The 15,521-nt window shown below is 48.8% G+C and overlaps 1 pseudogene; it reads left to right on the top strand.

Annotated features, from left to right (window-relative positions):
• The first annotated feature begins 4,043 nt into the window (after positions 1–4,043).
• Positions 4,044–15,521, top strand: part of LOC136002076 (metalloprotease TIKI1-like) — a 69,374-nt pseudogene continuing 57,896 nt past the window's right edge.

Below are 15,521 nucleotides of genomic sequence, written 5' to 3'. Positions count from 1 at the left end.
AACTTAGTATTCCCTCAAGTCCTGTGTTCAAGTCATTTATGAAGACATTGAAGAGTACTGGCCCTAAGATGGATTCCTCATGGAATCCCACTCATGACTGGTCACCAGCTCAACATAACTCCATTTACTGGAATCCTTTGTGCCTGACCTGTAAGCCAATTTTTCATCCACTGCATTATCTGTTTATCCAGTTGTACGCTGGACATTTTGTCCAGGAGGATAGCGTGAGAGACAGTACTGAAAGCTTATTGAAATCCCAAAAGATCACATCAACTGGCTTCTCTTGGTCAACTAGGCGGGTAGCCTTGTCGTAGAAAGAAATTAAGTTGCTCAAGCAAGACATTCCCCTTGTGGACCCGTGCTGGCTGGGACCCATGACTGGCGTTGTCATTCAGGTGTTTTTCAATAACCCCCAGAATAATCAGTTCCATAATTTTGCCAGGAACAGGAGTGAGACTGACAGGCCTGTAGTTGCTGGGATCATCCATGTTGCCCTTCTTGAAGACTAGGTCAACGTTTGCCAGCTCCAGCCAACTGGATACTCTCCAGATTCCCAGGAGCATTGAAAAAAGATCACAGAGAGAGGATTCGCTATGACATCAGACAGCTCTTTAAGTACCGTTGGATGAATCCCTTCAGGCCCCATTGACTCATCCAGCTGGAGCAGGAAATCCTGCACAAGTTCGGGATTGTTTGGGAGTTTATCATTCTCGCAGCTTTGGTTCTCTGGCCCAGAGCCCATCTTCAGCGTTGAAGACAGAGGCAAAGGAAGCATTACATGTCTCGGCTTTGATTATGTCTCTGTTTATGAGGTGACCATGTTCATCAACAGGTCAATGTTTTTTCTGCCTTGCCTTTGCAATTAACATATTTTTAAAAGCCCTTTTTATTGTCACTCACCGTACTGGCTTCCTGCCATGCAAGGACACGTTCAAGTGCTTCTTAGACATCGGGTCTGAATGGGTTGGCATATGCTTGGCAATTCTGTGGTGCCACAAACACCTGACCCGAGCTCCACTGCCCCGAGGAAAAAACCCACCCCACAGTATCAAAACTATGCAGTTTCCCTTGCGCTGGAGCTTCGCTTCCATGATTCACTCCATGGGTCTGTTTCTGCCTTTGTAACTGTATGTAGGGAGATGTTTACCACGTATTAATCTGTTCTACAGAAAAATCTACCTATGTAAACTGAAGGTTTTACGCATTGTGAATCTCTCCTGGAAGGCTCAGGCTTTCCAGCTTTCCTGGATGGACACGTTTGTGCACACAACCAGAATCCACCTGGGTTTCCAAGACTGCATCTTTCCTGCACCTTTCCTCCAGCCTAGTGAAGGGTCTGAGAAGAAAGTGGGAAGAGAAGAGGGATTGTTGCATTCCTCCTTTCCACTGCCTAAGCTGCTCTTTTTCAGGCAGCAGGGCTGAAGGCCATGTATAGGTTAGCGATGAGGTCACAGTTCCCAGAGAGAGAGATGAACTAGCCTTCTGGGACCTACATTTCCCTTCCAGCCCTGCAGAGCAGGTGTGGCCAATGTGCTTACTGTCCAGCATGCCATTTCATGACGCAGCCATGCTCAATGCAGATGAGCACCAAAGCATGAGGTAAGAGGGTGAGCCGTGGGCTGATCAGGATGCAACATCCCTTTTGGTGGAGTTGTGGTCTGTTTCTGCTTCTCCAGTTGCAGTACGAAGACAGCGCAACTCAACCGCCCCTTTAAAACACATCAAGATATACCGTATTTTCTATCTGCATGAGATGTGGGGTCCCTATTTACCGAATTTAATAAAATGATGCGTTAATAATATTTACTTTGCGTTTTCTCCTCCTAAGGTTATGAATGAATAGCTGATTAACTCGCACTATTTTTACTATTTCGTTAGCACTATATTCTCATCTTTTAAGCAGCTTGGGTTTTGATTGCAGTCTTGTAAAGAATACTTTCAGATTGAGGAAAGGGTTTTGTAAGCTGTGCTCTTTCAAGCCTGGCTTCAAACAACCCTCTTCTTTCTGTCTAAAGTGCAGGGCCTAGCACAATTCGGAGCTCCCCGCTCTGGTCATGTACTTTTTCTCCACCTCTTTTCAATTGCCAAGAGATTTATTTTTGTTTAGCTTTGTCCATTCAAATTGATATTACTAAGACTCGTTTAGAGAACAGAATTCCACTCTTCACTCTTTATTTTTGGCTTCTGGCTGACTGTGCTTGATGTAACCCCTCCAGGCTGTAGTATATTCCCCATATTTCCCTTCCAACTGACCTGACATTTTCATACAGTAACATACTACAAAGTTCACTAACCCTTTTTATGTTGAGGTATAACTGGGGCTCTGTGTTCCTGAATCGCTGAAGTTCACACCAGTTCTTCTAAGCAAACTTCCTTTCAAATGCAGATAGACTACTTTTTCTCAAATTGATGAAGAAAGCTCATTTGCCTTCTTTATTATCTGTTTTATGATATCAGTTTCATAATTTTAGTATGGTGAGAAAACCTCATGCTTAATTTTCATGGTGGTTAAAATCTATGTTGATTCAAAACCAGCTGAATCATGCTTGATAGTGGGTGAATCACAGCTGACCTGCTTGTAAATGTAGTGTGAACAAAATTGTCCTGAAGTCGGTGCAGATCTGTGGCGGCTTCTTTCACTCAAGGCTTACTGTGTTTGGCTGTATGACGTGGCTTTCACTCCAATTGCAGAATAATGTTGGGTAGCAAAGGCACATGCACAAGCTGGAAGAGTCTTGTGAGGAGCATGTGCGCTGTCCACACACTGTGCTGCACGTTGCACATGGAAACGTGACACCCAAAGTAGCATGTGCATGGCTTCTGGACTGTGATCCTCTGCAAATCTGTCAGCAGTTAACATGCACTTGAGGAGACTTATGCCTCTGACAGCCTCTCAGTCATTTCCATATTGCTGCTCCTGTGGTCTGGAAAACTGACTCAAGTTAAGATACCAGCCGACAAAAAAGAGTAGCAACTCTTTACATGCAGCCCAGGTCACTCAATGGCCATACCTGTAGGCACACCTAAAAGCATGGGACGTGTGAGCAAGTGCCTGTGCATGACAGCTGCTTAAACTCTGCTGTTTTAAGAGACTTGGCTGTGGAGCCTACCCTTTCATTTACCTTGCATTAACTACCAACAAGACAACTCAGGTGGCAGACTCTCCGTGGTCTAAGGCCCTGATTCAGAAAAGCATTTAAGTGCGTACTTCAGTTTACTCTTTCTGTATGACGCACACGAGCACATGCCGAAGTCCTATTGAAATCATGCTGAAACAAGACAGCGAGAATAAGTCAAAATAGTTCCTCAATCTCAAAATGACGGATAATAATGACTTGGGAAGAATTACAGTATTCAATTTCATATTAACTTCGGGAGAAGCTGCAGGCTGGGCAGAGACAGGCAGGTGGGACCAGGGAAAGCAGGAGCACAAAAGAAGCGACAGGCAGGGTTCCACATGGCAGCGCTAGAGTGGGAACGGCAAAGCCTGGCGAAGCATAGTGCAGGCGGGGCAAGGCAGGGGACGGCCAGGGTCAGCGCACTGCACTCCCTGCGGCCCCGGGGGCTGCTGGTGCGAGGGTCGCAGGGGCCCCAGACCCTGGGGCCAGCCCGGGCTCTCCTTGCTACGCACGGCGCTTCCCGGCCCCGCCGCGATCTACCTCGGCCAGGCGACTGGGCCCGAGTGGGCGCCCCCGCTGCCACCCCATCGCCCGCCCCTGTGCAGCTGGCCTCGCATCCTCCCGTTCTGCCCGCCCGCCCCAGCTCGGCACGGGACCCTTTAAGAGGAGGGGGCAGCAGCTAAAGGGCTTGGCTAGGGGACGGGGTGGCTTCTGCAGAGGCTCTAGGATTGGGTCGACCGGCAAAAAAAAAACGGGGCGGGGGGAGAAAAAAAAGGCAAAAGATTGAGCATTAAGAAAAAGCAAAAGAGAAAAAAAGGATGTGTGGAATCGGGAGAAGAGGTGGAAAAAAACAGAGGAAAAAAAAGGGAAGCCGTCCCCGATTTGAGCCAAGTCTGCGAGCGCGCAGGGATGGAGCGCGCAGGGATGGTGCACCCCGGATGGCTTTGGCTGTTGCAGGGCTCCCGCCTCCTGCTGGCCACAGCGCGGCAGGGCGACGCCTCAGCCGTCGCCTGCCCCGCCCGCGGAAAGGTAAGCGCAGGGGACTCAGCCGCCCGCTGTGCCGCATCGCACCGGCTGCCGGGGCCAGCAGCGCGGGGCTGCCGCGGCCCTGCGGGAGTTCCGGGAGGCGGAGTGGCGGACACGGTGCAGCGGTCTCTTTCCTTCGGAGGGCGGTGGCGAGAGCGTGGGGTGCGCGGGGGCGCGGGGTGCCCGCCCAGACTCGGGTGGCTGGCGGGAGCGGGGCAAGGGAGCGGAGCGGAGAGGAAGTTTCGCGGAGCTGTGCGCCAGGTGGGACGACCACCAGCGGGTGCTGACGGAGGAGGAAGACCCTGGCGTGATCCCCAGCAATACATTTCCCTGTGCCGTGCGTGACGAGCTACGCCGTTCTCAACAGGACAGAGTCGCCTGGAGTGGCTTGTTGCCAGCATCCCTTGCCGGGGGTAGCCCGTCTTTCTACGGAACACCGAGCCTGGAGGAGCAGGTTCGGAACAGCAAATGAGCGTGCACCTCAAGTGGAAATACTGTTACAACTTGTGTTCTGTTTTGCTCGTCCTCTAACCTCATCAGCTGGACTGTGATAACCCGAGCGGCATGGTCTGACCTGATGCCAGGGAGTGGTAAACGTAGCTGAGGGGCTGGGTTGCAAGTGGGGGGTGATGTTCTGGCTAGTGCGAAGCTTGCAAGCAGGGGGTCATTTCCATTGAAAATCAGACAGTGAGAAAAAGCAGTTCTTACTGAATTTTCTGAGATAAAAGTACCAAAAATCATATAGGGAGAGCCTTTCTGAACTTTATGTTAATCCGTCTGTTACCATTAATAGACTACCTGTGCTGTCTCTTTGCATCTGCATGGGCCTGGAAGCACCTGGCTGGAGGTGCTGTGCACCCAAGATGCTCCTGGGACATGTGTCTTGCCAGTTGTGTTCATCTCCTGCCCCAGGCAGCGTTATTTCCTCCAGCACAGCTGTTAAGGGAAATGGAAGTCCTTAGTAAGTGCAGACCTGCTGCACTGAGGATGTGTCAAAGCCACAGCAGTCTCACTACAGGGTTAGGTGTGAGAAAGCTTTGCGACTAAGAAGAAGGTATGTTCTGTAACCTTTTTTCACTCTCTCACCTGCACATGCACCTACATGTAGACCCTGGTCTAGCGGCCATGCTGCCTCCAGCTGAGCATTCTGGCTCCCTGCAGCCATAAAGGCTGAAATGTCTCCTCCTAGGATTTACTATGGCACTGCCGATTCAACCATATGCCCCACTGTAGGTGTGCGCCTGAGGCTGGGTTAGACAGAGCTTAACCCTACCTTGGGGGAGGGTGCCTTACTAATTTGCTTGTGCCTGGAGCCAGTTTGTCAGCTGGATTGATAGGTGGCCAGCCGTGACACTATCATAAACCAGGTCAAGCCTCTGGAGTGTGTGCCTCCTTCATCTTGAGGGCTTGACGTGCAAAAGCTGTGGGCTTGGCATGAATCTACTGCAAGAAGCTAATAAGAGCATGAAGAAGGAGGGCGACAGACCCTGAGAGCCGGAGCACCAGAAGTTGTACTTGTACACACAGGGAGTTTTCCTCGGGAGCCATTGACTGGACTTCTGCCAGTTACCAGCAAAACTGGACATGAGATGTGTTAATGGTATCTCATTATCTGCTGATCAGTCTGTCTTTAAAATGTGAGACCACCTGTAGTTCTGCTATTGACAGGCTGTTTCCTAGGACAGTGGTGGAAACCACTGTTTAGGAATGGCAGCCTGCCTTATTTGCAAAGCTTTTGAGTGTATCCTTATGATACTAAACCATTGGGAAAAAAATATTGGGAAAAAAAATATTCCTCTTGTCTCTGCAACGTCAGGGAAGGCTTTTTTTTGGTTTTTGTTTGTTTGGTTGGTTTTGGTTTTTTTGGGTTTTTGTTGTTGTTTTTTATGGTGTTTTTGTTTTTCTTAATTCTTTATGGGATCTATTTTTTTACCTCTCTAGATTACAGGTATACCTTTCTTCTTTTTGTCAGATTGCCTAAAGCTTCTGTAATGAAAAAAATGTGTGCATCAACGCCTGAAAGAGGGAAGCTGCTATTTTAAGGAATGGACATAGAATACTTCACCACTCCAAATTATAGTTAAAGCTGCAACAATAAAGTGCCCCATCATTCTTTTTAATAGGAAAAATGAAAGGCTTTGAAATCAGCTAATCTAAAATAAAGTATGCTGGAATGCTTTGGGTTATATTCCAGTTACTAATTATTGTGGTCTGGTACTGTCTTTTTGCTTAACTTTGGAGTGTATTGGTAAATTTAAAAACAGAATCCAGGGATTAACAGCAGAATAATGTGGTTGTAGCTTGTTAGTATTTTATGTGTTGTTCCTGACTGGGGGCAAATTACTTTCAATGGCTGCCTTTCCCCACATATGCACTTCAGCAGAGCAAGTCATCTGTCTGCTCTCAATTCTTGGCTTTTTAGTTAGAAATTTGATTTTTATTTTTCATTTCTGGCAAATGGAGACTGAATGTATGTTCTTTTAATAATTGTAGCCAGTGCAGTGCTTATCCCCAGGCAAGTTCTGCTTACAGTCTTAAGCTGGGTTTTAGAGTGTCAGTAGTTCATGTGGGCAAAAGCTCAAGACAGTGACTGTTAAAATTGTGCCTAGCATTTTGTGTGCGTTACTGTAGATGCATGGGGCATTTTATGTGGTGAGTAAAGGCACAATCTTTGCCTCAATTAGGTATAAATGAGCATGACAAGATATGATACCAGCATAGATAAGAGGGAGGGAGAAAGCCCTATAGGGAAGGTTAAAGGGCTGCCTCCCTGGGTGGAATATTGCATGGCACATGCTCTGGCTTCTGTGGCAAGCAAAAAAAATTGAGAGTATTGTGGACTGAGAAACAGTGCGATCCTGGGCTGAGGTCTGGAAGATGTGTCTTTAGGGCACAGTGATGAGTATGAGGGTTAGAGGCCCTGAAAGACAAGCCACAACATGCACCTGCCTCCACAGCAAGTTATACAGTTTGTGCTGGAAAATGTGTAGTCTACATAGATGAGACAGACAGAAGATGGAAGGAAGCTGAAGTGATGTACAAGGAAGAAGGTCAGGTGTAGGTTTCCCATGTCTGGAGTTCTGATCCAGTTCCTCAGTCTCTGGACAGCAGTTTTCTTTCCCCTCTGAGCCTCCCTTCCCCGTATCACCACTACCTTCCGTCTGGATTTTTTTTTTAAACACCCACACTCTTTTTTTCTAGACATTCAGCGTTCTGCCACTAGATACGTTCTTTGTTCCTCCTGATTTTGCTGCATCGTTTTCTGTATGTTGACCATAATTTTACTCTTGCCAATCAGTGCATCATTAGGTCCAATGTGAGCTAGTTTCTCGGAAGAGAGATACACCTTCTCTGACACCGCTCTTCCATCAGAATCATCACTGCCTCACCTGAAATGATGCCTGACAAATGCAGCAGCATTTGTGTATTTGAAGACTACAGGTTGTATACTATGGTAGGCCTTGGACCTATAAGTACTGCTGGAAAAGCAAGCTACTGGGGGTAGCTGTTAAAATGAAGAGAATGTGAGGCGTGGGGCTTTTTTTAAATCATGAAAGAAATCTGTTGGAAAGATAATGAAAATACCTCTCAGTCGGAGCCTGTGTTCTGCTGAAGCAGATAGAAGGAAGGCAAGAGGTTGTGGGAGTTTCCAGTGCCACTTGTGGACTACCAGCTATCTGATTAGAGGGCAGATGTTGGAATATGGCACTAGCATGCTCTGATTTCAGCTACTGATCTGCAGTACATTGCCTTACTCTCCCTTTCTTCAAGGCTTTTTGTTCTTGCCTAGATCCTTCCTCAGCTCCCGAAGAAAAACCCTTGATGTGCACCACGCTTTTCCAGGATTTCTGCAATGCTTGACACTGTTGCCCCCTCATTTTGGGAGAGCATTGTCTGGCCTTATGTGGCCCCATTGCATGTGATGGTGGGCAGTGGAGTTTGTCTCCCATGTGACCCTGGTAGGAAACGGAGGCTTTCACAGTCTCGCAGTAGGAGTGGATCCTATAGTCCCAGTGTGCTGTCTCTGTGACAGTCAGCTTGAGCAACTCCTTTTCTTTCTCCCTCATTCTGCTGCAGGCTGAGCCTTTCTCTTCTTTTTTGTTTCAAGCAATTTTTTGGCTGAACTGGTACCCTGAATCAGTTCACAGCCAGCTGTTTTTCACCTGGAGGGGTGAGGTAGGGGACAAGGCATTGTGCCATAGTGCTGAGCATCAGAGATACCTTGATCTGGGACTATGTAGTGTGAGATTAAGCTTGAGGCACAGAGGAGGGGTGGTATGGCTAGTGTGATGCTGCCTCAAATCTTGGCGTGGCAGCAATGCGGGAGATTTGTGTTCTCATGTGAGACAGCCACTCTCTTCCTTAGGCTTTCCCTGTATTTTTTCCCTTTGCTCCTGTTTGTTTCCCATCATGAGTAATGCATTGAGTACCACCCATAAATTGGAAAGTGGAGACAAAAATACGCATCTTGATCTATAAGTGAACCTATACAACCCAGCTCTTAAGCCTGCAGGACACTACTTTGACTGTACTTTATGCTGGTTTTAAAGCACTCCTTTTTGATATATCAGCTGTGAAAGATCCTACTGCAGAGGAAAAGTGGTTTGTAGCACCTTTATCTTCTGCATAGGTGAGAGGCTGCCAGTGACAAGTGTATACTGTGATGCTGAACAAGCCTTGGCACTGCTGCTGTGCTATCTCACAGCCACCTAGAGTGTTGTTTAATGGCTCCCCTGCTATGGTCTTGGGGAGAGATAATAACCCTTGCTTTTCACTCTCTGAAGCCGCAGTGAAACATGTGCAAGCTCCAGAAGTGCACAGGGATTGCGAGAGTGCCAGAAGGCAGAGCAGGGGAAGCACAGACCTGCGCACCAAAGACTTAGCCCCATCCCATCTGATGCAAAGCAGTAGTGGGCTGTTTTCAGGGGTCCGACACCGAGGCAGAGCAGTGCTGGGACTCCAGTCGCCAGCTCCTGAAGGAAAAGGAGATGCCAAAGGAGTGTGAGTCACTAGTGTGTCTTGAGCAGCTGTAAGGCTGCCTTTTGGAGGCAAAATGAGCTTTGTGAGCTTCCGTTGTATTATAGCATCACCTGGTGATGATACCCAAGCGCTGGTGCCTGGAAGCTGGCTCTGCAGGGTCTGGGGAGGTTTCCTGTCAGTGTTGGGAAACTGAGGCCTGTTCTCCAGCACCTAAAACCGGCTCCAAGCAGCTCTGAGAAGGGAGGTGTGAATGGCGCTTGGGGTGTGTTGCCAAGTTCATGACTTCTCCTTGTTGGCATGGCAGTGCCAGCAAGAGTGACCAGCCACTCTTCTTTCTAAGGTCTTAGTCTCTAGGACTGTGTGGGAAGTTTTGCTAGGTCTCAACCTGCTTTCTTCTGCCTGTGATGCAGGCTCTGTAAAATAAGACTTTATTTACTCTATGCCTGATGGCCTGTGTGATTTTGTCAGTGGTACCACTAATAGCTGACAATACCGCTCTGCTTTCAGTATCCGGTTGTGAAAGCTGAGGGGATTTGCAGGGCAAAAAAAAAGTGAGAGAGCAATGCCAAACACCCTTCTAGCTGGGCTGTGTGCAGTAGTCCAGAGCAGTGCTGATGGTCCACATTAAAGCCTGGTACCATCCTTCTGGTCTTGGGCCTTCTGGCTGGGTTTATTCGGGAGCTGAACTGAAGTGTTAGGCTGGCTGATGAGCATTTTTTCCTTATTGGTTTCTTGAAGTTGTGGTTGATCTTCTGCACCGCCACGTACATGATCAGACTTGTGCAAAGTGAAGGAGTGTTGACCTCATCACCTTGTGCCTGTCCCAAGTGCCTCGTCTATCTTTTCACTTGCTCATAGATAGAAATGAGCATTTCTGGTCCTTTCTCTTTTCTAACTGATGACTACTTCGAGTTCATTTCTCACCACAGTGGCGTGTCCTTCCATTTTTCCCTCCTGACTAATGACAGGAGAGAACCCTGTCTCATTTTCCCTCTTGTTTTACTTTGCATATTCATTTTCCCATTTTCTTCCTGACTCTCTTCATGCTAACCTGTGGCCCTGTATCTTCTTTATGTCTCTGTGCTGCATCATGTTTGTTCTCCCTTCTTCCCATAGACTTCATGAGAGTTTTTATGGTCTGTAATTCAGGAGTGTTCTATAGGATCTGGAGTTTTAGCATGGTGTTATGAGGTCTGAGGTATCCTTCAGACTTGACATGCTGCAGAAGTGTCTGAAAATCTCACTGGACCATACTCAGTTTGTTGGTCCATGCTGGCAAGCTGGGCTAGCGGTAGTACTTCGCTGAAGTGTTACCCGATCTGTGGCCTGGATTTGATGTAGAGAGCTGCTGGAGAAGGTTTCCTGGGACGACCTGTTGCAGAGCAGTCTTTAAGATTCACCTTTCTGACTCCGGGTCTTTAGCATCAGAAATTTATGGGCACTTCCAATAAATTCCTCCAAGCAGCCTGTTCTGTATTTGGCAGTGAGGCAGACTGCTTAGGTCAGCAGATGTGCACGCTTAGCCTCAGAGCTGAGGTTAGAGTTATCTGCTGGCTAAAGGCTCACCCAATGTTTGCGTGCATCTGGAAGTCTGTTCTCTTAGACATGCAAAAGCTACCTCTTACTGACTGTGCAGAGAGATAGAAAGTGTTTGTGTCTATTGCTCCAGTAAGGACCGCTGCACCAGTGGCATGCATGCTGTAAGTGACAGAGGTCGTGCCTCCTGCTGGTGTAAAGTGACTTGGCGGGATCCAAGCAGGATCCATTTTGCCCCATCTGCTCTCCTGTCCTGCAGGGTTGCTTAGGGCGTGAGCACAGCTTTGTACTTTGGTCTTCCTGAGGATTCTGCAAGGCATATTTTGCAGCAGAACAAACTTAAAAGTCTTGATTGTGACTTCCTGGTGGCTGTGGTTTTTGAGAGATTCTGAAAGCTAATTTAAAGAAAGAGCTTTTTCCTCCTCCATGTTTAAAAGAGTATACCTTCAACCATAGGTTGAGTTTGGCCTGTGGAGTTTCTTCCTTTATTTTCCAAGGTACTTCATGTGCTTCTCTGCTTAAGAACGAGGAGAACTGGGCCGTGAGGGATCTTGACTGTGTTTGTCTGCCATCTGCTACCTCTCTGTCAAACCATATTTCTACCTGCTCCAGAAAGTCTGCCTGCCAGCTGTGTTTTGTATTACTTGTTTGTTTGGTGTCTTGCTCAGAATGGAAAGTTCTCCTGAGATGCTGTGGCACTCTCTAAGTGTTACAGCAGTTTCTTTGATGAAAGATGCCTTGCTGTGCTGAAGTGAGATGCATCAAGTTGAAGGTGATTGAAACCCTGCTGTCCTGCGCTGCTTCAGCAAAGTGATGCCAGCTTTTGGCTCGGTAAAAGGTGAAAGCTGGGTAAGTGTCTTTCTCGCCTGGAGCACGGCCTGCTGGGGCTGTGCTCTGCTGATGGTGTTGGCAGATACCAGGTGATGAGCTGGGTGGCTTTACTGCTGAAAAGACCCAGTGTTGCCTTTCAGAAGGAGAAAGCTAAGACAAATCTTACTGTGTTTTTAATGGATAAAAATTGAAAAAAGAAGGCCTTCCAGCAGAGCCACATCGTGTACTTTGAGCTGGACCTCACTGACCCTTACACCATCTCGGCTCTCACCAGCTGCCAGCTCCTTCCACATGGGGAGAACCTCCAGGATGTGCTGCCCCGTGACATCTACCGCCGGCTCAAGCAGCACCTGGAGTACGTCAAACTCATGATACCATCCCGGATGACCCCAGACCAGCGGGGCAAAGGGCTGTATGCAGACTACCTCTTCAATGCCATTGCTGGTAACTGGGAGCGGAAGAGGCCTGTGTGGGTGATGCTGATGGTGAACTCTCTGACAGAGGTAGACATCAAGTCACGAGGCATACCCGTCCTGGATCTGTACCTGGCCCAGGAAGCGGAGCGGCTGAGTAAGCAAACGGGTGCTGTGGAGAAAGTGGAGGAGCAGTGCCACCCGCTCAATGGGCTGAACTTCTCCCAGGTGAGATGGAGTGGCGTGCAGGGTGCCAGACTGGCTGCGTATCCCAGCAGCAAGTGCATGGGCTGGGGTGTGGGGTAAGTGCTTTCTCCTAGAGACTTGCATTTGCTCCCTGCAGCCTGTGCCTTTGTCTGTGCCCTCAGGAGAGTTTGCTAGCTGTAGGAGTTCAGGCCGTGTCCTAAATTCATTTAGACCTGGCCTGGGGAGACCTCTCTCCTCTTCCCTGGGCAGCCTTGGGCAGGCTCCAGCCTAAGAGACCTTTGGATGTCTGCTCTCTGACCCTGGCTGGGCTGCCCTGCAAGGAGGCCAGGGAAGGCTGGGGCTCAGTGTCTAAACTTGCTTTTGTAATAGCTGGTTAGTTAAGAAGAAAGGCGTGATCGCTTGTGGGAAGCAGGGATGCTGTGAGTAACGCTGAGAAGTAAGCACTGATTGGAAAAGTATCCTAGTGGACCCCCCAGTGCCCTCAGAAATAGGGGCCTGTCCTCTGCATTGGGAAAAGTGTGTTTTGTTTTGTTATTCCCCTTTTCTCCTTTCTTCGAGACCAGGTGAGGGTCAGCACAGCACAGCTTCCTGCAGGAAGCTCGACAGGCTAGTGCAGGCCCATGTGCAAGTGCCTTTGTGTTTGCAAACCAGCGGGAGTTTAGCACTGTTGTTCATGCAGTGTCACACCAGGCAAGTAGAATGACCTCTGTGTTGTCCACGTGTTGGATGGGGTGGTCATGGGCTCTCATCTCTGAACTGAATAGAACAGGGAGCAGCATCTGTCACTGACTGACTGCCACAAACAGGCATAAGCTTGCTCTCTGACCTGGGGTACTTTTGCTCCAGCGATGTGCTAGTTTGGGGAGAGGAAGTGGCATTCAAAAAGGGCAAGGAGATGACCTGGGAAATTCCAGGCCAGTCAGCCTTACCTCTGTCTCTGGAAGTGTGATGGAACAACTCATTTGGGATGTCATCTCCAAGCATGTGGAGGAAAAGAAGGTTATCAGGAGTAGTCAACATGGATTCACCAGGGGAAAATCACGTCTGACCAACCTGATAGCCTTCTATGATGGTGTGACTGGCTGGGTAGACAAAGGGAGAGCAGTGGATGTTGTCTACCTTGACTTCAGCAACGCTTTTGAAAGTGTGTCCCACAACATCCTCATAGGTAAGCTCAGGAAGTGTGGGTTGGATGAATGCACAGTGAGGTGGATTGAGAACTGGCTGACTGGCAGAGCTCAGAGGGTTGTGATCCATGGTGCAGAGTCCAGCTGGAGGCGTGTAGCTAATGGTGTTCCTCAGCAGCCAGTACTGGGTCCAGTCTTGTTCAACCTGTACATCAATGACCTGGATGAAGAGACTGAGTGCACCCTCAGCAAGTTTCCTGATGATACATAACTGGGAGGAGTGGTTAATACAGCAGAAGGCTGTGCTGCCATTCAGCGTGATCTGGACAGGCTGGAGGACCGGACGGAGAAGAACCAAATGAAATTCAACAAAGGCAAGTGTAAGGTCCTGCACCTGGGGAGGAACAACCTCATGCACCAGTACAGGTTAGGGGTTGACCTGCTGGAAAGCAGCATTGCGGAGGAGGACCTGGGAGTCCTGGTCCATGAGCCAACACTGTGCCCTTGTTGCCAAGAAGGCCAATGGTTTCCTGGGGTGCGTTAGGAAGAATGTGGCCAGCAAGTCGACAGAGGTTATCCTCCCCCTCTACTCCGCCCTGATGAGGCTGCACCTGGAGTACTGTGTCCAGTTCTGGGCTCCCAAGTTTAAGAAGGACCAGGAATTATGCGACAGAGTCCGGCAGAGGACTACAAAGATGATTAGGGGTCTGGAGTGTGTTTCTTATGAGGAAAGACTCAGAGAAGTGGATCTGTTCATCCTGGAGAAGTGAAGGCCGAGAGGGGATCCTATTTATGCTTATAAATATCTCAAAGGTGGGTGTCAAGAGGATGGGAGTAGACTCTTTTCAGTGGTGCCCAACCATAGGACGAGGGGTAATGGACATAGACTGAAACGCAGGAGATTCCATCTGAATATGAGGAGAAACTTCTTTACTTTGAGGGTGCCAGAGCACTGGAACAGGCTGCCGAGAGAGGTCGTGGAGTCTCCTTCTCTGGAGACATTCAAAACCCACCTGGACTGCATTCCTGTGCAATCTGCTCTAGGTGAACCTGCTTTAGCAGGTGCGTTGGACTAGATGATCTCCAGAGGTCCCTTCCGACCCCAACCATTCTGTGATTCTATGATTCTGTGATTCTGTTTGCTTAGGAACAGGTGAGACCTGCTGTTGCAGCACGCCTTGGCAGCCCAAGGCAGGAAGAACTTTGGTCATGGGGCTGGGCAGTTTCGACTGATAGCTGACACTTTCCCTGTCATCCTGAAGCCTGTCCCATCAGTGTAGCGTGGTTTCCCGTGCTGGAAGGAAAGAGGAGAAAGGGAGGTGCAGCCCAGTAAGAGCAGGGACAGCATTTGGGTCAGAAATGCTGCTACCCAGGTCAATCTGGGCAGGAGACCATGGTGCATGAAATAGCATGGCAGCCCAGGGTGCATCACTTGTGTAGTCCTTAACTGCACGCAGGGCATCTGCACCCTTGTCTTTCCTTGTCTGGACCTGGACAGCCTCATTGTCATCGCCAGTCTTTTGCTTAACTGTGCTTTGAATCCTCGTGCTGTCACTGCTCGCAGCCACCCTAGAAATGAGCTCGGAGGTTGCATCTCCTCTACCTCTTATCTGGTCGAGGCTTTATTCACATGATTGCCAGTGTTTTCCTTTTGCTGATACTGCCCCTCTGATTTAGCATGATAGAAGCTTGGGGACTCGGGCATGTGCTTTCTCCACCGCCTTGTAAGACAGTGGCAGGGAGGCTGAGAAATACAGCTTGCAAATCACGTCACTGTTAAGCTCATGCAACTGTTGACACTTGCTTTAGGGCCTTCACACAGCTGTCTTTAAAGAGTGGCTGTTGCTGTGATGGTTTTCAAGTGGAATAAATACCACATGAACTGGGAAGCTGCATGGGGTGAGGACACACCTCTGGGCTGCAATACCCGGAGTTGCCAACCTGGTGACATTTATTGTGAAAGCCCGGTTAAGGGTGTCAGGATAACCAGAACTGCGGGAGAAACTTAGCTCTAGTTGGGAAAGTCACAGCTTGTAATTACCTCATGGTGGATGAAAATGCGCGTGTGCATCATGTGAGCAGTGGCTCCTCCTGTGCCTGCTCACTTACATGGGCAAGGCGCAAGCAGTTGCTTGTGGGAGCAAGTCCGGAGCAGCTACTGCACTGCAAATTCACACCCTCACTTCTGCCTGCTACTGGATTTCCAATACAGGCATGTTGAGGAAAGGGAGAAGCAGTGGCAGATTATTTTCATGTTTCTAGGCCAATTGCATGGTTGTTTC

Source organism: Caloenas nicobarica, chromosome Z (genome assembly GCF_036013445.1).
Source record: "Caloenas nicobarica isolate bCalNic1 chromosome Z, bCalNic1.hap1, whole genome shotgun sequence".
NCBI lineage: Eukaryota > Metazoa > Chordata > Aves > Columbiformes > Columbidae > Caloenas > Caloenas nicobarica.
Note: the sequence above shows the minus strand (reverse complement) of the source record. Positions and strands in the feature narration are given on the sequence as shown.